General features: G+C 56.2%; 1 protein-coding gene and 1 long non-coding RNA gene across 7 annotated transcripts in view; one reads left to right on the forward strand and one right to left on the reverse strand.

The window, feature by feature from the left end:
* Positions 1-82: 82 nt before the first annotated feature.
* Positions 83-7,956, reverse strand: LOC133230029 (uncharacterized). Of its 2 annotated transcripts, XR_009730718.1 has the most exons (4): positions 7,614-7,956; positions 2,856-3,019; positions 1,004-1,135; positions 83-489 (listed from the first exon to the last, which is right to left on the reverse strand). It is a non-coding gene; the product is annotated as an uncharacterized LOC133230029 (long non-coding RNA). The 2 variants fall into 2 exon arrangements; XR_009730717.1 differs by lacking the exon at positions 2,856-3,019.
* Positions 7,957-7,988: 32 nt separating this feature from the next.
* The window catches only part of OSGIN1 (oxidative stress induced growth inhibitor 1), a 34,339-nt gene continuing 22,104 nt past the window's right edge, over positions 7,989-20,223 (forward strand). For 2 of the 5 annotated variants that reach the window (XM_061386866.1, XM_061386869.1), the window contains exons 1-2: positions 8,006-8,095; positions 8,296-8,397. The gene's annotated coding sequence lies outside the window, so the exon portion shown is untranslated. Of the gene's footprint in view, positions 8,096-8,292; positions 8,398-20,223 lie in introns of all 5 variants that reach the window. The other 3 variants (XM_061386867.1, XM_061386865.1, XM_061386868.1) reach the window with 3 other exon arrangements.

Raw genomic sequence — 20,223 nt, forward strand, 5'->3', positions numbered from 1 at the left:
GGTCCGAGGCCTCGCTAGCTGTGCCCTTGGTCCGCAGCCAGCCCGCAGGCACGTCTGGTCTCTGTGAAGCTGGCTTGGAGCGGGTGGCCTGAGGACAGAGGCGAAGGGGGTTGTGGGGGTACAGGGGGTGTGGTGTTGAATCAGGCGGCAGGTCCCCCACTTTCCTTGCCTTTCGCCTTCCAGACCCATCCCTGGGCCTTCTCTGTGGCTTCAGCGTGCCGCTTGGGGCCTAGTAACACATAACGCGACCTCCGTCACAGCTAGAAACTGCTTTTTCTGTGTCCTGGTGGAAGCAGGGTCCTCCTTCTGGGTGCTGCTTGGAGCTGATGCTGGAGGCACTAGGGCTCTGCGGGCCTAATGTCACCGCCCCCCAGAGCTTGGAAAGAGTTCAGGCACTGACTGCTTGCATGTGGCGGGCGGGGCCTGAGACTGCAGTCCCCAGTTCCCGCACTCCGCACCTTGTCTCTGTTCAACCTCGTAGGTGAGAATCTTCAAACAGAAGACACAGAGTGGGCAAATAGTATAATTGTGTGCTTGTATAACCCTGTGTGCTGATCACCCAGCTTCCACAGTCATCGATAATTTTCCATTTCTGTCACACCTTATTTCTTATAGCCTCACATTAGGTGCTCTATGAAGACTGGATGAAGGATGCTGGATGGGTGCTGGGAAAATGGTGGAATTGATGGATGGGATGGATGGGTGGATGATGGGATGGATGGATGGATGATGGGATGGATGGATGGGTGGATGATGGGATGGGTGGATAATGGGATGGGTGGATGATGGGATGGGTGGATGGGTGGATGATGGGATGGATGGATAGGTGGATGATGGGATGGATGGATGGGTGGATGATGGGATGGGTGGATGATGGGTGGATGATGGGTTGGTGATGCATGCTGGATGGGTGGGTATGGAGGCTGCTATGCTCTGAGTGTTCATGCCCCACTGGGTCTCACACGTTCGTACATCTGGACTCTGGGACCACCGTCACACTCACCTGGGTGTAGGTCTGTCTGGAAATTAGCGTCGTGAGGGTTTCCTGGCTTCTGTCCTATGAGGTGACTGACTCAGTGGACTAGTCTGTCCCCAGGAGCTTCTGTGCGCTGAGGCGTCCTCGCCACCCCAGTAACTAAGCAGCGCCACACTGTCAGGTGAGGGGCCGGGGCCTCAGCAGCTCGGCCCGAGCTCGGAGCTCTCCAGCCGGAACCTTGTCTAACAGGCCCTGAGCTTGCTCCTCCGTGCTGGCTGGAGTCACTCAGATACCAGCCCCCCACTTCTCTCCTGCCTGCCCTCCCCACCCCCACCCCCACCCCCTACCTCACATCTTTCATCTCAGAGGGCTGGACCTTCTCTGCCTCCAGATCTTGGGAGCTCAAGGTTGCACAACTCTGCCCTCTCTTGGTCACCTAGTGGCTTTACACTTCTGCAGAAGGGGGCCACCTTCTCTACGTGGCTTAAAAGGGTGGAGGATCTCTTAGCCCTTTTGCGATCAACAGCTTACTCTGAGCTTTGTTCTAAATTAGGCATAAGGTACGTTTAAGATTTAAATGGAGCTAACTGTCTCTTTCTGATTTTTAACTGAGTTGTAGGGCATTCATTGGAATAATAAAGTCCATCTTGATCTGTTCTCGGATAGAAACAGAAGCGTCCCCATAATTTCTCATCACCACACAGAGCTGCTGTGTTCTTTACAGTTTAGAAAAAGCGGGAGAGGTGACCCCAGGTCTCTCTCTTTTTTTTTTTTTCAAATTGCATTTCTTGACTAGCTAATGTTTTTAAATATTTTTTTAATGTGGACCATTTTTTAAGTCTTCATTGAATGTGTTATATTCAGTGTTGCATCTGCATTATACCCTGGTTTCTTGGCTGTGAGGCATGTGGCATCCTAGATTCCCAACCAGGGGTCAAACCCGCACACACAACCCCCCACCCCAGCTCCCCACACCGAAAGGTGAAGTCCCAACAAGGAAGACTGCCAGGAAAGTCCCTTGACTGGACAGTTCTTCATCACTGAGAAAAGGAGGAAGAAACTGCATTGACCTGTGCTCTGGGCCAGACGCTCCCCGTGCCTCCCACCCTGAAGCCTGAGGGAATGACTCTCATTCGCAGACAGGACACCGAGGCTCGGGGAGGGCCGAGCAGCTACCCAGGCAGGAACTGGGCCCGAGCCAGACCTGCCCCGCGCTATCTGCACTGCCCTGCCTCCCGACCCCACTGCCCGAGCAAAGCCCCGGAGCCAGAGGCCAGCACCCGGCAAGCGCGAGGCGGGTGCAGGGAGGCAGCCTGGCCGGGGGTGGGCACGTCCTGTGACAGTGACATTCCAGCAAGGGGGAGGCTCCTGGGAAGGTGTCAGCCAAGCGGCTTCTCTAAAATCTGAGCAGTCAGGGTGTCCTGGGTCAGGCTCAGACAGTTCAGGGCAAACAGCATCAGCATCGGCCCAGAAGACCCCCGTCCCCTTGGACGCAGGGCAGCTGATCATGTGGGTGGAGGCAGCATGGACCGCCAAGCAGGGAGGAGCAGAGCGTGCTCTGGGGTCCTGACCCGGACCCCACATCCTCTCCAAGGCCTCGGGCTACTTGCTGGGGACCCTATTCTGCCCTGGGGTCTGCCCACAGCTCCACCACTGCAGGGACCACCTCTCGGGGACACCCCACCTCTAATCACCCTGACAGCCCTGGCCAGGGTGGAGCAGTGAGGAGACAGGCCCTGCAAGTGGTCCAGCGGGAAGACGACTTCATCTCCCAACCTGTCGAGTGGAGCCACGTCCACTGTTCTCGTGGCGACAAGAGGTGACCAGTGGCGGGGGCAGTTCCCAGGAGAAGGGAAGGGAAGGGTGGGCCGTAACCCACCTGCCACAGAGCCTGCTGTGTGTGGGTGACAAAGGCTGGAACCTCCAGGCTTGTCCGTTTCAAGTAAGTTCCTGTGAATCTGCTGGCTCGTAGCCAGGGCTCAGGAGGAGTTTTCTGTCCACTGGAGAAATGACTCCTCATTCATGTGCCTCAGACGGTGAGCCCTAGGCATAATGTAGTCCCACCTCAATAACTGTGGCAGGGAAGGGGGAGACCAGAGAGCTGCCTTAAGTATTCCAAACACTGTTTTCCTGGGAGAGAAGAGGCTTCGCGCTGCCCCAGAGAGGACCCCACAGGCCTCACCCCCTCCGGGTCCACCTCTCAGCAGCTTGGCCAGTGCCCCCAGCAGCCCTTGCAGAGCAGACCCAGCGGGCACCCTCCAGCAGTGATCAAAGCTGGGCAGCCCGCTCTGCCATCATTCAGAGCCCCAGCAGGTGCACCCCCAGCCATCATGCTGTCTCCCACCCACTGCTGAGTCTCGTTCTCAAGGCCTGATCCCAGGAGCCCCCTTTTCTTCCCCGGAGAACCTCATCTCCATCTCCATTTCTCCTTGGCACCTGCACACCCGATGACAGGTGTGACCATCGTCCCTGCCTGCCTGGGGCGGCCCCCGTCCCAGGTGCTCCTGTGCTGGGCATCGTCGTTCCAAGAGAGTCTCTTCCCTCTCAGAAGTGTCCGGGTTTGGATGGCCGGTCTGCCCACTGAGGACGCACACGCAGGTATTGACAATAACACCTGCAGAGGGACCTCTGGCTTTCACCCTGGGCACCCCGCACCCTGAGCCTTGCTGCCCCCCTTAAGGGCAGGGTCTCCTGGGCAGGTGTGGCCCCCGGCCCTGGCTCTCCCCACAGGGTCCTGCCCCCTGGGGCTGCTGTGTGGGGACAGGGCACTGTCCCTCCCCCTGCAGGAACCCACAGGACCTCACTTCCTCTAAATCCACCCAGGAAGCATGGTCCCAGCTGCCTTGGTGGAAGGCTGTGGGTGCAGGCGCAGCCTGGGTAATGACGTGCGTTCAGTGTGAGACCCCGTGGGGGCTGTGACAGGAGTCGTGTCCCCACTGACCCAGGGGGACGGGCTGGGGGCCGCTCTAACAGCCCTGCCCCGTGACCTGAGACCCGTTGGGGCTGGCTCCCTTCAAACCAGAAAGGGGAAGTTCAAGGACATGCTTCTCCTCCCCACAGCCCCACTTCCCCCTCCCCTGAGCTGCACAGTGTCCCCAAGGCCCCCGCCTGGCGGTGAACGCAGTCTTTACGGGATGCCAGGGCTGTGCAAGGGGGTTTGGCAGGCAGGTCTGGAGCCCAGCACAGCGTCCACCACACGCAAGCTCTTAGGTGCGGTAGCCCCATGGTGGTGATTTGCAGTGGCAGAACGGGGAAGAAGCCCACAAATCCCCCTTTGCCATTGTCATGCAGGGTCAGAGGCCAATCTTATGTTGAAAATGGTTCCAAGCCTGGATCCCAATCGCGGGCATCATGGGTGCTGTGCAACCACTCACCACTAGATGGAGGTGTTGCCCCTTCCTTTCCTGAACTTGGGCCTTTTAACCGCAACTTGTGGGCTTCCCTAGTGGCTCCGCCCTAAGAATCCACTTTCAAGGCAGGAGACGATCCCTGGGTCGGGAAGATCCCCTGGAGAGGGAAATGGCAACCCACTCCAGTATTCTTGCCTGGAAAATCCCACAGACAGAGGAGACTGGCGGGCTACAGTCCATGGGCTGGCAAGGAGTCTGACACAACTTAGCAACTAAGCAACAACAAAGTAACAAACCCGCGTATCCCGGCAGCCCCTGAAGCCTGCCCCCAGAGGCCGCAGGCGCCCCGTCCTCGCACAGGGGCTGCGTGACCCGAGCTGTGCAAGCCTGCTGCCCCAAAGCTTCACCCACCCCTGCCCCCCGCCCCAGGGCTCTCAGGGCCCCCAGCTGGAGCTGGCGGTCTGTCTCCATTGGAGAGGAGTGGAGATGTTCCCCAGTGTCCCAGGGCACCCCTTCCCCGGGCTTGCAGGTGGGTCTCCACGCAGGCTGACTCAAGACTGACTTTCTGGTTCAAGCACGGAGCCCAGATCACAAATCCTGCTAAATGCAGAGGCCGTGGCCTCAAACTTACAGATGTTTGGTAACCAGAGCGATTTTTACATCATGGCCCTAAGGAACACTCAGTATCTCGTGTCAATAAATAACACGTTAAAAACAAAGCAGTGTTATAAAATTCTGGATAAACATGGTTGCCGTCTGTGATGCATGTTAGAGAGTGGGAAAACCGGACGAAGCACCAGACAGATCTACAGACGTTCCCCTTGAGGATCTGTAAGAACTCAGAAGACTTTGGAAGACCGGGAATCGGAAGAGGGTTCAGTGAGGTCCTGGCTTTGTCCAAGAGCCACCAGGCTGGCACATGCCTCTCACTCCAGGGACCTTCCTTCTGAAGGGTCCTGTCTCTGGACGCACATGGTGGACTTCTCCCTTGGGCGTGTCCACAGAAGCTCCTGCAGCTCTGCTCCCCAGGGCCCCTCGGCCAGTACGAGGACCAGAAGGAAAGCCACCTGCAGGCAGAACCCAGAACCCGGCATTTCAGCCCATTCAGGCCAGGAGGTGGGCGGCTCCCCATTCCACCTGGCGAGGGCTTGGCACCCTGATGCTGGGGGCTGCCCGGGCTCTGTGGGCCTTCCTGAGCTCTGCAAATGCTTTATTAAACCTTCACTTGAAAACCTGCACACAGGACCTCACCTGGCAGTCCGATGGCTAAGATGCCGCACTCCTGGTGCAGGGGGCCTAGGTTCAGTCTGTGGTCAGGGAGCTAGATCGCACGTGCCGCAACTAAAATACATCATGCATGCTATGATCTAAGACCTGGTACAGCTGAATAAATATTTAAAATTTTTCTAATAAAAAAAAATCTGTACACAGGTCTGCACATGACCTCCCTGCATGGATGCTAGTGTTAGCAGCCCTCCCAGGGCTATGAGATACTTGCTGTGGAGGCTCTGTACCTGCAGAGAAACAGCCCTTTCATCAGCACAATCCTCAGAGGCCAGCACATGGGAGCTTGGGGCCCCAGGTACTCTCAACCTCTTCAGGCTCTCAGATACCCAGGCTGGTCCCTAAACCCACTGAGCCAAATGAAGCCCACGCCAAAAGTGTCTAAAACTCTGACCACTTGCACCTTTTTATCTGCATGACTGTGCAGTCACGGAGACGGAGCTTGTAGAAACAAGTGCCAGACACCCCTACCCTTTCAGTTCCAGTTTCTGCAATTCTCAAAACAGCCTTGTCACCGAGAGATTTTTACCCATGACCTCAGGATCACGAGGCTGCCACCCTGCAACACAGGGGCCGATAGCTGACCTTCTGAAAAGGAAGGTCGTGCACTGAGGCAGCAGTGGGGATCATCTGCCAGGCAGGAGGGGGCTACCAGGGTCATGGACTTACACACATGCACGCACACACACACACACAGGAGAAATTTACTGATGGACACTTAGCACCTCTGTCCCTCCAACCTAAACCTCCTGCAGTGATGCTAGTCAAGCCCAGAGAAACACTCTCCATGTTCCTTTATGTCCTTGAATCAAAAGGCCACCGTGCCCGTCGCTGGGTGGTGGCCGGGTGGGTTGTGCTGCTGCTCCAGGGCAGAGGGGCATGGGGACGGCAAGAGAGACCCGGTGAGAAGGAAAACACAGCGTCCCAGCGTGAGGTCCTGCCTTTCTGAGGGCAGAAACCCAGGGGGTTCTGGCAGGAACAGAGCCCGAGTGACAGGACAGCCCCTGAGTTAGATACGCCTGTACCTTCTCACCGCCCAACCCACCACCCCATCCGTGGAACACCCACACGTATTTTGCGTGGCCGTCTTTGCTCTACGGGTGACCTTCAGGCACATAAAAACTTGCTTTACGGTGTTTTTTTTCCCCCTTTTTGTCATTACAGAAGACTACCTGCGACAACAGAGGTTAGGATGTGTTTTATTTGAACCCAGATATGGGTTCTCTCGGAGAAGGCATGGCACCCCACTCCAGTACTCTTGCCTGGAAAGTCCCATGGATGGAGGAGCCTAGTAGGCTGCAGTCCATGGGGTCGCTAAGAGTCAGACACAACTGAGCGACTTCACTTTCGCTTTTCACTTTCATGCATTGGAGAAGGAAACAGCAACCCAGTCCAGTGTTCTTGCCTGGAGAATCCCAGGGACGGGGGAGCCTGGTGGGCGGCTGTCTATGGGGTCGCACAGAGTCGGACACGACTGAAGTGACTTAGCATGGGTTCTCTAACCCTGCATCATTACTTACAAGCTGTGGGGCCATTACTGAGTTTACAATAAGTGACTGTAATCATTTTAGTTTATAGAACAGAGGTAAGCTGTAAAATGGTTCCCCACCCCCTCCACTTGGCACCTGAAGAGGGCTTTTTAAAAAAATTTTTTTTCATTGAAGGATAGTTGATTTGCAGTGTTGAGTCCATCTCTGCTGTACAGCAAGGCAGTTCGGTTATACACACACCCCGTGGTTATTTATATGCTTTTCCGTGATGGTTTACCACAGGACATCGAATACAGTTCCCTGAGCTGTAGTGGGAACTTGTTTCTTGTGCCTTCTATTTATAATAGTTTGCATCTGCTAGCCCCAACCTCCCACTCCTTCCCTCCCCCTGGGCAACCACCAGCTATGTCTGTGAGTCCGTTCCAGCTTCATAGACAAGGTCACGTGTGTCCTGTGTTAGATTCCACGTGTAAGTGGTATCATATGATATTTGCCTTTCTCTGCCTGACTTACCTCACTTAGTAGGATCATCTCCAGCTCCATCCATGCTGCTGAGAATGGCCTGGTTTCATTCTTTTTGACGGCTGAGTAGTGTTCCATTGTATTTAAGGATCTTCTCTATCCGTTCCTCTCAGCGGACATTCAGGTGGCTTCCACCTCTTGGCTGTGTGACAAGGTGTTCCCATTTTCTAGGTGCCCCCCCACACAAGGCTGAGGATGGTGGAGGCGCTGCTAAGGGCGGGAGCTGGCCTGGGAGCAGGGTCCTGAGGGCAGAGGCTCTCCCAGGCGCCCCCCTGCAGAGCCCCGGCCAGCCCAGGGCAGGACTTTATGATGCGACAAACAGATCAGCCCAGCCTCCGGTCCCCCCCGCTCCTCTGATGCCACATCCAAGTGGGGGGGGTCCCCCAGGGGAGGGCCAGGTCTGCGGTGCCCACTCCTCCCCAGCCAGCACTGGTCCCCTGTCCGCCCTACAGACCCAGCCCTCCCATCATCAGGTAAGGAAGGCGGCCTTGCAGGGAGGAGGGACTGGGGAGGAGGCGGGCCTCCAGAGAGGCGGTGGCCAGGCCCTGTGGCCCCGGAGTGTGGAGGGCAATGCCTGGGGGCTATGGAGTTCGGGGCCCAGGAGGGAGCCCTGGGCTCTGCTCGCACGGTCAGGGGTAGCGTCGTGACCCCTGAGACTCAGTCTCCCCAGCAGTAAAATGGGATAACTGGCCAAGGGAGCCCTCACGGGGAGGCCCTGGCGCACGCCTCCCTCCCCCACCGCGTGCAGAAGGTGCCAAAGCACGTCATCAGCCACGTAAGTGACCACCATCTCTCCTGTCTCCACCCGGAGCTGACCCCCATAGACTCTGTAAAAAGCAGCTCCAGCCAGCGTCCCACTCTGTGCCGATCCAGGGCTGGGGGAGAGAGAGTGGCAGGACCCCCGCTCCTGCCACTGTTCCCCTGGATCTCTGGCGCCCACCTTGGCGCTGTTCAGGCTGACCAAGCCTGGCCCAAGTGCCCTGATTCAGGGTCGCTGGCCAACGAGTCCCGCAGGAGGCCTAGGGCCTCCCGGGGGTGCGGGTCACCCTGAGTCCTGCAGAGGAACCCCAGCTGCCCCCGGACGGGGACGCTGTGGCCACACTGGCTGGTGACCCCAGCCCTGCTCTTCCTGGGTGAAGGGGTTCCCTTGGGGAGCTGTGCAAGCCTCTCGCTCCTCGTCTGTAACCCCAGCTCCCGAGGAGCCCGTGACTCGAGGCAGGCGCAGTGCTGGCCCCGTGGTGGGGAGTGGTCCGTCCGTGGCACCCCCGCGTCCTGGGGAGCACCCCGCCTCCGTGCGGAGGGCCCGTGGTTAGGTAGAACGCCACTCTAACCGTCTGTTCTCGCATGATAAAAGGCCTCCAGGGTTGACAGCCAGGCTGACTGGGGCTTCAAGGCCGCAGTCACAGGCAGCCAAGGTCAAGCTGCACCCCACGCGCTGCCCCGCGTTCCTGGAGCAAACACCGCGCCCCTGTAGGCCCTACACTGGGAAACTTCCCTGCCCCGACGCGCCGCACCCCAACTCTGGGACACAGCAGAGCCGGGCGGGGCCGACCTTAAAGCCCAGACCTGAAACTTGGAAGGAAAGGTGATCCTCAATAAAGTCGCCTTCCCGGCAGATCCTAATCCCTTACAGTCCTCCTGTGGGAGGTTCTTGGGGCGGCCAGAGCCCCAAGTCAGGTGTGGTCAGGCCTTACCCCAAGGCTCTAGGAGGGTCCTTCCTGCCTCTTCCAGCCCCTGGGGGCTCCAGCTCCCTTGGCTGTGACCCTATCCCTCCAGGCCCTGCCCCTGGGGTCACACGGCCTTCCCTGTCCCCATGAGAACTCCCTCTCTGTGACACGCGCCACTGCATTTAGGCCCCACTCAATCCAGAAGATCTCGGCATCCTTAGCATGATTCCTCGTGATCTGCAAAGACCCGATTTTCTCAACGAGGCCGCGTTCAGAGGTTTCTGGGATTAGGACTTGGATGTTTCTTTCATGGGGCCACCATTCACCCTCTTGTCCAGGCTCCTTTCCCCAGGATGTGATGGTGTCTGGACTCTGACGTGGAGATACATGGGGTTTGCCTCATAGCCGTTCTTGTGGCTAAGCTTGCATCTCCACCGACAATTCCTGTTAGCCATTCCCCACCCCGGAACATGCGCCCTGATATAGGATGTGGGGGTGGTAAAACAGACACCCAGAATGACCGAGGCGGAGAGTCATGGGGAGGACCCCGGGGGACCTGCTCACTTACAGATGAGAAATCAGGGAGCCAGGGGTCTGCAGGTGTCCTGGGAGAGCTGACCCCTCCCGTGTCGTGTCTCCAGGGGCCGAAAGGTCAGCCCCAGAGGACGGAGCCCCAGAGGAGTGTCTTAATTGTCTGTCATTGAAGGAGTGTTTGTGGGCTCAATTCATGCAGTGGTATTCAGGGAACATCTGTGTGCCAGGCCCTGTCCTGGGCATTTGCCACCCACCTGGGAACAGAGCAGGAAACACCCTGCCCTCTGGGAAGCTGCATCCACAGGTGGATTCAGACAAACAAATGAGCAAGTAAGCGTCTGGTGCAGAAGTGGTGGTGAGAGCTGTGTAGACAAACAGAGGGCTGAGGAGGGCAGGGGGTGCTGTTTTATCCCGGGTTCTGGCCTCTGAGAAGATATCTGAGCAGAGCCCTGGGTGAATTGGGGAACAAGGCCCAGGGATGTCTGGGGAAGAGCATTCTCTAAGCAAGGGCACAGGCCCTGTGGTGGGAGCAAGCCCAGGAGAGGCCCAGGGAGGCGGTAGAGGTCAGGCAGGTGACACCAGGTCAGAAAGGACTGTTTACACCCAGATGAGAGGGAAGTCACCAGAGGGCTCGGGCCCACCTGGCCTTGTTTGGTGTGGTTGTCCCAGCGACTGCGTGGAGGACTGGCCAGGCGTGGTCAGACCCAGCACCCTGTGCGGACAGAAGGCTTTGCAGCAACACAGGACACAGATGTGGCAGCAACCAGGGGGGTGCTAGGTGGTCAAACTGCAAATATGTTTGCGGGCACAGTCGGTGGGGTCTGCTGACCAGGTGGGCATGTAAAGGTTGACTCTGAGCAGCTGGGAGGACGAAGAGCACTGCTCTGGGGAGGGGTTGGCGGGCAGTGGGGGCGCCCACTCTGGTGCCCCAGGCAGGGCTGGCCTCCTGGGCAGGGAGCTGAGGTGGCCAGGCAGGTCCTGCCTCCAGGCCCCGCTTCTTTGTCTGGCTGTATCTCCCTCTGCCAGTCGCTGCCTGCCCCGGGGCGGGGAGAGGGGTGGGCCTGGCACAGGGAGTCAGGCCCTCATCCAGGCTGCGGCCCCACCCAGTCCCCACCAGAGCCAGGGGGATCCCTGGCTCTGCCCTCAGAGCTCCAGCAGGGCCCCCGTGACCGTGACCCTGTAGCATCGCCCCATCACCGCACAGCCTTTGGCCGCACACCAGCTCCTCCACTTCGGAGCAGGAGGCCAGGCTGGCCAGGGGTGGGCGGGGCACCAGGCCTCCCCAGGGATGTGGTCACAGCCTTAGAGACACGGAAGCTCCCAGTTAGGGGCCTGGACAGGCTCCAGCCCCTGGGCCCCTGCCAGCTGCAGACGCTTCCAGATCGGGGAGTGTATGCAAAGAGAGGTGGTAGGGAGCAGTCTGAACGGAAAAGACCCAGAGCCCCAGGCCCGGCTCTGCCTCCTGGGCTCCCCCAGTAACAGCGGTGACGGTGATGCTGGTGGTGGTGGTGGCAGCTGACGTTTCTGCCGAGCTCACTGTGGTCAGGAAGAGTTCTCGGCACTAACTGCCATCCCCATTCCCGTGTTGTTGCTGTTGCCCAGTCACTAAGTCGTGTCTGACTCTTTGCGACCGCATGGACTGCAGCACCCCAGGCTTCCCTGTCCTTCACCATCTCCCGGAGCTTGCTCAAACTCATGTCCATCGAGTCAGTGATGCCGTCTGACCATCTCATCCTCTGTCGTCCCCTTCTCCTCCCGCCCTCCATCTTTCCCAGCATCAGGGTCTTTTCTAATGAGTAGGCTCTTCACGTCAGGTTGCCAAAGTATTGGAGCTTCAGTTTCAGCATCAGCCTTTCCAATGAACATTCAGGGTTGATTTCATTTAGGATTGACTGGTTTGACCTCCTTGCTGTCCAAGGGACTCTCAAGAGTCTTCTCCAGTCCTGTGTAGTGCTTATTATTTTCATCCTCATTTCACCTGTGGGGAAACTGAGGCCCAGAGTGGTTAAGTCACTTGGCCTAGGTCACACAGCAGGGAAGCAAGCCCTGAGGCTAGCTCATGCCGCACTGCCTCTCAGAGCCCCGTGTGGCCGGCCCTGTGCCTCTCCACCGCCCAGGATCCCCACGCTTCACCCCAGCGCTCAGTACCCTGGGTCCCAAGGCGGCCCTCGCACCCACCACTGCCCTCTCAGCCCCAGGTCTTCTCTGCCTGGAGGCTCCTCCCCATCCTTCCGGTCTCAGTGGAGGCATCACTTCCTCAGCGAGCCCACTGCCTTTCCACTCCCTGCCCACTGCTTGGTTGTTGATTAAGCATGACATCACCCCCCACATTCTGTAGGTGATGCCATTATTAACGTGACCAAGATTGCCATTCAGAGGACCTCCCTCTTGCCCCACCCGCTGAGCCTGGCTCTGGAGCGGTGGTTCTTAAGCCATGCTGCACACGGAAATCACCTGGGGAATAAAACCCCAGTGCCTGGGCCACGCCCCACACCAGTTAAACCCACATGTCTGGAGCTGGCCCCGGGTGAGTACACTCGGCGGGCCAGGCTGAGAGGTGGAGGCAGTGGTGTCCTCTGGCCTCCCATTCGGGACTTGACCATCCTCCTCCAGTCACCGAGTCCCTGGGCTCCAGGCCTCCACAGGTGACAAGGGTTTTCATGTAAATGACTAACCCGGGGAGCCCAAAGTGTGTTCCAAGGAACACGTTCTGCAAAAGGCATCTTGAAGAATGGGTGCACGGTCAGTAAGTTTGGGAAATGCTGCTGTAAACACCCACACACACACACACACACTCAGCCACCAGATGTGTCAGCATGGAAACCCCGTCCCCCCAGAAGGGAAAGTGAAAACACCTGAAATGAGGCTTCCTCCGTTGGAAGGAGGTGTCAGTCGAGAGCAGCTGGGTCCTGGTGCAGCAGTCAGGCGATCACAGACGTGGCTGGTGTGCCCTGATTTGCACTCGGAGGCTGCAGGGTATACCGGGGTGTTCCCCACCTCCACCCCCAAGGCAAGGCCGTGGGCACCTCACTACACACCCAGCTGTCGTGTCCCTCTTCTCAAGCGAGTGTAACCACACTCAGCCCACAGAGCTGTACGGAGCGAGGGCGGGCTGAGAGGATGGACGTGAAACCCTCGGATGAGAGAGACGCAGGGTCCTGCCTGACAAACCAGGGTCCTGCCAAGCGGGTGCCCCAACCCTAGTCAGCCATCAGGGGGCTGGGGGGCTGGCCTCACTTGAGTTCAGGGGTCCAAGGTGATGAGGCTGAGTTGACAATGAACAGGAGGAGGCGTTTGTTAAGTACCAGGAGTGTGTGTATTCATTAGTGTTTGAATGGTATGTGTTTATTGACCAGACAGTATGATGCATGAAAATGGCCCACTTCCAGAAAGCGCCAGTGAGTTTCTCGTGAGAAGTTCAGTCCCCAGCCAGCCGAGTCCCCACCCAGAGACACCTGCTGCCAGGTGCCTGTATGTCCCTCTAGACCGCACACCTGTCCTCCCCTGCTCCCTGCCTTTCTTCATTTCCTGCAAATGGAAGCAAAGTCTAGCCGCCACCCCGACGTAATGTTTTCACTCGCAGTCACGGAGAACCTTTCACGTCATCCCGAAAAGAATGGCTGTGGAGTATTCCACTGTGAGAAGGGCTAGAACCTTCTCTGTATGTAACGAGTCTCTTGCTGAGCGGCACTTGGGCTGTGTGTCCCATTTTCTTCGGAACAATGCTGTAATGAGTAACTCGAGGCCAACGGCGTCTCACACAGGTGCGAGTCTGTCTCTGAGACAAACACTTCCGAGGCATTGCAGGTCCAAGGTCATGTGCACTGTCATCGTGACAGAGAGGGCGCGGCCGCCCCGCCCACCCAGGAGCCCGAGGGATGCAGCCACTTTCTTTAGTGAGTGTGTGTGTGTGTGTGTACATTAGCTCATTTAATTTTCAAAATACGTTGCAAGTTGTTGCAAAGTATTATATATTAGGTCCAGGGATAGGGATGAGAGAAGAACTGGAGGGCTGCAGGGGAGGGACTTGAAGGCAGGCTCTCCTGACTCTGAAGTTCAAGGTCCATCCATGCGTCCCGCGTGTACAGGCACTTTCGCGAGCTTTTCTGTCCTCCAGGAGCTTGCCCCGCCCACCCCCGCCCCCACTCCGGGTTTCTGGTCTCTGGCCTCAGAATCATTTCTTCCACTTCATCGTTGTTGTTCAGTTGCTAAGTCGCGTCCAACTCTTTGCGACCCCACCAACTGCTGCACGCCAGGGCTTCCTTGTCCTTCACCATCTCCCCGAGTCTGCTCAAACTCATGTCCACTGAGTCAGTGATGCCATCCAACCATCTCATCCTCTGCAGAAGACTGATAACTAACAGAAGTGGAGGGGAGCTGGGGTCCAGGCAGGGGTGGGCTTCTGCTTCATTGTCCCCCACCCCTAGGACATCACGTTTTGGGTCCCCCATCAGGGCACAAGGAGAGACACTGAGTTCTGCCCAGGCTAAAGGGGCAAGAGGAGAAAGTGTCCCTGGAGCCGGGTGAGAGGCAAACCAGGAGGAGGCACCACGGATCTGGAGCGCAGCCCCGGGAGGACACTCCCAACCGGCAGACAGCGAGTGTCACCCAGCCCAGGGCCTGCACACCTACAGGAACCAACTCTTAAACCTTCAGGAATGTGTGAGCCAGTTTCTAAGCACACCCGTTCTGAAGAATTAAATTATGTGAACTTACAATTAACGCATCATACTCCATCAAAGATAATACCTACTCAGAACTCATCACTCCCTGATGCCTTTGCTCCTTTTCGCTCCGAGCTACAGTCGTGAGGTTGCCCACATAGATGTGTCTGGAAATGCTCCTGCATGTCTCTTCCCAGCTCCGTGTGCAAGGCCGTGGTGTGGGGAACGGGAAATCGCCCGTGGCAGGAGCATTTACACCGCAGAAATTGGCAGACACTGCAAACCAGGCTGGTCCACCCCCTGGGGCCGGCTGGTCTGTGTTCGCTAGCACAGCACAGCCTGACCACTCTCTCCTCCTGCCCTCTGACCTGCCTCCTGCCTGCCTCTCCCTTTGAAACACAGCAAAAAACACCCAGGTCTGAGCCTCATCACCCGTGGCGTGGGGGTGGGCGTCTGTGTGGGAGGAGGCGGGGTCTGGTGCTCCGATGACACGGCAGACCATTTCAGCCCCGAGCACTGGGACCCCCTTGGCAGTGTTGAGAGAAACAATAACATATTTCTACTCCAGAGAAGTTGTGTTCCCATTTTGAGGGATTCATGGCCAGCATGTTCCCACGCCAGGGATCCGTACTTCTCACCTTGAGCTGCACCAGGACCCCTGGAGGGCTTGTGGGAATCCAGACTGCCAAGCCTGACCCCCAAGTCTCGGATTCAGTGAGCGTGATATTGGGATATAATATGTATTTGGTCCACATCCCCACTCCTGGCCAGAGCACATAAAACCTTTGTCATTTCCCATATGATAAAATGCCAGCAGCATCCTTTATACTAATGGTTGATCACTGACCCTGGCTCCAGACACAGGGCTCCTGAGTCCTGAGTTCCCTGGGTGAGGGGAGCATCTTTTGTAGTAATGAGGTGACTCTGGGAGGGCTTGGGGACACCTTCAGGATGGGGCTGGTCACCACCATGGGGATGGGCAGCTCGGAGATTTCAGCCCCCCTCCCGCCCTCCAGGGAGGGGTGAAAGGCTGGAGAGTGAGTTAATAATTGATCATGCCTACCTGATGAAGCCTCATAAACGGTCCTAAAGTATGGGGTTTGGGGAGCTGCCAGGTGGGTGCACATGACCCCGTGCTGGGAGGGTGATGCATGCCAAATCCACAGGGGACAGAAAAGCCTGGGCTCAGGACCCTTCCAGACCTTAAATTGAAGAAAATGGGGAAATGCACTAGACCATTCAGGTATGACCTAAATCAAATCCCTTACGATTACACAGTAGAAGTGAGAAATAGATTTAAGGGGCTAGATCTGATAGAGTGCCTGATGAACTATGGACGGAGGTTCGTGACATTGTACAAGAGACAGGGATCAAGACCATCCCCAAGAAAAAGAAATGCAAAAAAGCAAAATGGCTGTCTGAGGAGGCCTTACAAATAGCTGTGAAAAGAAGAGAAGTGAAAAGCAAAGGAGAAAAGGAAAGATATAAGCATCTGAATGCAGAGTTCCAGAGAATAGCAAGGAGAGATAAGAAAGCCTTCCTCAGTGATCAGTGCAAAGAAATAGAGGAAAACAATAGAATGGTAAAGATTAGAGACCTCTTCAAGAAAATTAGAGATACCAAGGGAACATTTCATGCAAAGATGGGCTCAATAAAGGACATAAATAATAGGGCCCTAATAGAAGCAGAAGATATTAAGAAGAGGTGGCAAGAATACACAGAAGAACTATACAAAAAAGATCTTCACGAGCCAGATAATCACGATGGTGTGGTCACTCACCTAGAGCCAGACATCCTGGAATGTGGAATCAAGTTGGCCATAGGAAGCATCACTACGAACAAAGCTAGTGGAGGTGATGAAATTTCAGTTGAGCTATTTCAAATCCTAAAATATGATGCTGTGAAAGTGCTGCACTCAATATGCCAGCAAATTTGGAAAACTCAGCGGTGGCCACAGGACTGGAAAAGGTCAGTTTTCATTCCAATCCCAAAGAAAGGCAATGCCAAAGAATGCTCAAACTACCACACAATTGCCCTCATCACACACACTAGTAAAGTAATGCTCAAAATTCTCCAAGCCAGGCTTCAGCAATATGTGAACCGTGAACTTCCTGATGTTCAAGCTGGTTTTAGAAAAGGCAGAGGAACCAGAGATCAAATTGCCAGCATCCGCTGGATCATTGAAAAGGCAAGAGAGTTCCAGAAAAACATCTATTTCTGCTTTATTGACTATGCCAAAGCCTATGACTGTGTGGATCACAAGAAACTGTGGAAAATTCCTCAAGAGATGGGAATACCAGACCACCTGACCTTCCTCTTGAGAAAGGTGTATGCAGGTCAGGAAGCAACAGTTAGAACTGGACATGGAACAACAGACTGGTTCCACACAGGAAAAGGAGTACATCAAGGCTGTATATTATCACCCTGCTTATTTAACTTATATGCAGAGTACATCATGACAAACGCTGGGCTGGAAGAAGCACAAGCTGGAATCAAGATTGCCGGGAGAAATATCAATCACCTCAGATATGCAGATGACACCACACTTATGGAAGAAAGTGAAGAAGAACTAAGAACCTCTTGATGAAAGTGAAAGCTTAGAGTGAAAAAGTTGGCCTAAAGCTTTTAGGCATCCGGTCCCATCACTTCATGGCAAACATATGGGGAAACAGTGTAAATAGTGAGACTTTATTTTTCTGGGCTCCAAAATCACTGCAGATGGTGACTGCAGCCATGAAATTAAAAGACGCTTACTCGTTGGAAAGAAAATTATGACCAATCTAGATAGCATATTAAAAAGCAGAGACATTACTTTGCCAACAAAGGTCCGTCTAGTCAAAGCTATGGGTTTTCCAATAGTCATGTATGGATATGTGAGTTGGACTATAAAGAAAGCTGAGCCCCGAAGAATTGATGCTTTAAAACTGTGGTGTTGGAGAAGACTCTTGAGAGTCCCTTGGATTGCAAGGAGATCCAACCAGTCCACCCTAAAGGAGATCAGTCCTGAGTGTTCATTGAAAGGACTGATGTTGAAGCTGAAACTCCAATACTTTGGCCACCTGATGCAAAGAACTGACTCAGTGGAAAAGACATGGTGGGAAAGATTGAAGGCGGGAGGAGAAGGGGATGACAGAGGATGAGATGGTTGGATGGCATCACTGATGCGATGAACATGAGTTTGAGTAAACTCTGGGAATTGGTGATGGACAGGGAGGCCTGGCATGCTGGAGTCCATGGGGTCACAAAGAGTCAGACACGACTGAGCGACTGAACTCAACTGATCCTGATGAAGCCTCATAAATGACCCTGAAGTATGGGGTTTGGGGAGCTGCCAGGTGGGTGCACATGACCCCATGCTGGGATGGTGAAACATGTCATCTCCACAGGGGACAGAAATGCCTGTGCTCAGGACCCTTCCAGACCTCCCCTGTCTCTCTCTTCATCTGCCTGTTTATTTGTATCCATTAAAACATCATTTGTAGTTAGGAAATCAGCAATTGTATTTAAAAGTGTTTTCCCGGTTTCCTTCCAGCAAATTAGCAAAGGGAGGAGGTGATTCATGGGAACCCCTGATTTGTGGCCGAGGTGGACAGAATTGTGGGTCATCTGAAGTGGGGTCACCTGGCGAGACTGAGCCCTTAACTTGTGGGGTCTGTGCAGTCTCTGGCTAGTGGCAGAATTGAACTGGAGGACCCCTAGCTGGGGTCTGACACTCGGTCGCTGTGGACAGACACCACACATCTGGGGTCAGAAGTGCTGGGAGTATGAGACCAAAGGAAAGAAAAAGAGGGTTTTTCCCAGACAGTGAGTCTGGGGTGAACTTGCTTCTCTGAATTCCCAAGGGATGCTGATGCTGCTGGTCTGGGGGCCCCACCTTGAGGATTCAAGTTTGGAGGTGGGGCCAGGTGGACCAGGGTCACGTGCCTGGACCAGATGTCAGGGGGTTGCAAAGAGGGGATGTAGTGAGGTGCAGGGAGCGTGACGGGCACCCCCGAGTGAGACCAGGGTCATCCAAGGCTCGGGTCCCTGGATTTCAAGGGTAACTTGCTGACAAAGCCCCCACCCGGGCTGAGGATGGAAGGAGAAGCAAGAAGAGAAATCTTGGGAGAGGAAGGAACTGCATCAGGCAGGGGTGCCAAGGCCGCCGGTCACCGAGGCGGCAGGATTCACGCCCGGGGAGGTGCCTCTCGGGGCTGCAGTCTGGAGTGAGCGGGGGCAGGCAGACGCAGAGCCGACCTTCTGTGTGGTTCCCTATGTCAGGTTCAAGGGCAGGCAACACTGACCTCGGGATAAGGGTCAGACGGAGGTCCCTGTGTGTTCTGGGCGGCCCCTCGGGGGTCATGGACGTGCACTGGTTCCCGGGGCTGCACACTCTGGATGGTGGGCGCTACCACGAGCAGATGCATCTTTACTGCATGTTCACCGAGGCCTCCCGTGCGCCAGGCCTGCTGGGCTCTGAGGACATTGCTGGGAGGAAGGAGCTGCCCTGACCGTGGGGCACCCCACCCCCTGACAGTGCAAGCCGGGGTGCTCAGCAGAGCCCTCGAGCCAACGTGGCCTCAAGCAGGCAGGTGAACGTGGCTGGAAGATGCAGGTCAGGGCCCGAGAGATATCAGCAGGTCTCTAGGACGCTCTGGTCAGATCTCAGATCTCAGAAGACAAGGCAGCCGCACCCCGGGGAGGGCGATGGAGCGGAAAGGACAGTCCGTGCAGGACAGAAGTGACGTGTGTGTGTTCCACACGGCTGGAACGTGATGTCCACGCCGGGCCAGAGCCAGAGATACGGTTGGGGAGATAAGCAGGGCCGGTGATGGAGGGACCGGCAAGCCTGCCCGGCTGGGACTCCGCCCTCCCGCCACGCGTGAGTGGATCCCAGAGCCAGAGATCCGGACGTGATTCTGTGAGATTCCGTTGATGGCAGGATCTCGAGCAGGCGACACCAACGCGTGAGGACCAGGAGAAGAGGGGGCGTTCCTGGAGGCTGGGTGTGTCCTGTGTCGTGACTGGTGGTGGGGGCACACAAGTGCGCACGTCTGAACACTTCGTAAGCGTGCACTGCGCTAGGAGTTATGTTACACCCACTGTGTGGAGTGAACACACAGTAAGTGCAGATCAGCGCGATGCAGGCGAGAGACGGAGGGGCCCGAGGACATGCTCAGATGGGAGGTGACGGTGGGGAAGCGACGGGATGCCATGCCCCGCTGGCTCTGGGGACCCCTCCCAGGGATCAGGGTGCGTTCAGCTCTCCAGCCCCGGGCACCTGACTATGCCGAGGAGAAGCCCACCAGCAGCTCCGGGCTGGTGGGTGTGGGGAGGCCTGGCGAGGAGGGGCCGTGGAGACCTGGGGTGCGGGGCGCTTGCTCGTCCAAGGCCGGTGGCAGGACCGGCCTCCAGTCGCGGGGTCTCTGTAGTAGGACGCGGAGTCTGGTGGGAGCTCAGAGCTTGATGACGGCATGAACAACTGAGAGAAAGTGCTCAGGACCATACTCAGGCATTGCTAAATTCCTTTGCTGTGAGGCGTCTCTTACCCTGAAAACGACTGGCTGGCAGATCCTCCCCGCTGTGCCTCTGAACGGGGCCACTGCTCAGGCCTTCGGGGCTCAGAAGGGCTCTCGCCAAGCTTAAGGTCTGCCATCGCCACCTTGATGTGCCTTTTTTTTTTTTTTTAATTGAAGTAAAGTTGATTTCCAACGTTGTGCTGGTTTCAGGCGGACAGCACAGTGATTCTCTTTTTCA

This window comes from Bos javanicus, chromosome 18 (assembly GCF_032452875.1).
Source record: "Bos javanicus breed banteng chromosome 18, ARS-OSU_banteng_1.0, whole genome shotgun sequence".
Lineage (NCBI taxonomy): Eukaryota > Metazoa > Chordata > Mammalia > Artiodactyla > Bovidae > Bos > Bos javanicus.